This window comes from Echinops telfairi, unplaced genomic scaffold (genome assembly GCF_000313985.2).
Source record: "Echinops telfairi isolate 266 unplaced genomic scaffold, ASM31398v2 ScPeMD7_7462;HRSCAF=8500, whole genome shotgun sequence".
Taxonomy (NCBI): Eukaryota; Metazoa; Chordata; class Mammalia; order Afrosoricida; family Tenrecidae; genus Echinops; species Echinops telfairi.
The window spans coordinates 2160221-2161257 of NW_022111362.1; the positions used below are offsets into that span (position 1 = coordinate 2160221).

A 1037-nucleotide genomic window follows, 5' to 3' on the forward strand; every position below is an offset into this window, starting at 1 on the left:
GAGTTTTATGAGCCCCTAATAAAAAAATTAAAAAAAAAAAAAAAAACCAAATACACACAAGCACGATTGGCTTGTAAGTAAGTACAGAGCTGTGTGGCCACCTGGCATCGCTTCTCTGTGCTTTGTGTTGTCAGCCTGGTGCTGAGTCTTGTATCTCTGGAGTGCCTACTGAATTACATCTTTTAAAAGAATTGTGATTCTGGCAATGTTGTGCAGAGCTCTTCATAAAACAGATATGCCCACGGTTGAGAAGGAAGCCAAAGTGAACCAAAGCTCATTATGAGGAATTGCTTAAGACCTACAATGATCTAGCACATGAAAGGAAAAAACTGAAGAAAAAGATTGCCAGATCTGGAGTAACCATCTCCAATGATCCTTTTGGATGCAACGTTCATAATACTAAAGAAACCAACAGTGATGACAGAAGTGTCACTAGTGCTAATAACCCCGAGAAGAACATGCAGATCTCTAAAAACAAGCTCAGGAATGCACAGCTGATTGAAAATCCAATTGATGATGCTAATGTAGATGGGCAAAAACAGGGAAAGTCAAAGAAAAAAGTTACAAAAGCAATGCTGCATATGTCTATGCAGGACTTGGACCCGGAAACATGTGAGAGGAAAGTGGATTCCACACAGCAGAAAGCACGAGCAACATCTCAGTCAGGCGTTGCTCATCAGAAGAGCAAGAAGACAGAAGAGAGTAATGACTTAGATGAGGAAGTCTATCAGCTCCAAGCAGCTGAAGATATGGCAAAGGAAATTAAGAAGAAAATAAGAAGGAAATGAAAGAACAATTGGCCTATTTTCCTCCAGATACTTCACTGCAGGATGACCAATCTAGTGGTGAAAAAAAGAGAAAATAAAAAGAAAGAAACAAAGTTCCGGTCCCTAGGAAAGCTGAAGCAAGTACATTGACCATCTCTGAACTTGAACGTGACAAAGTTGAAAGTGAACAAAAGAAGGACTCTCCCGTTGGAACAGTAACTTTAGATTCTCATCAAGACGATGAACTAAACACAAGCAAACAAACTAGAA

At 39.6% G+C, this 1037-nt stretch overlaps 1 pseudogene; it reads left to right on the forward strand.

Annotated features, from left to right (window-relative positions):
• Positions 1-235: 235 nt before the first annotated feature.
• Positions 236-1037, forward strand: part of LOC101640438 — a 2987-nt pseudogene continuing 2185 nt past the window's right edge.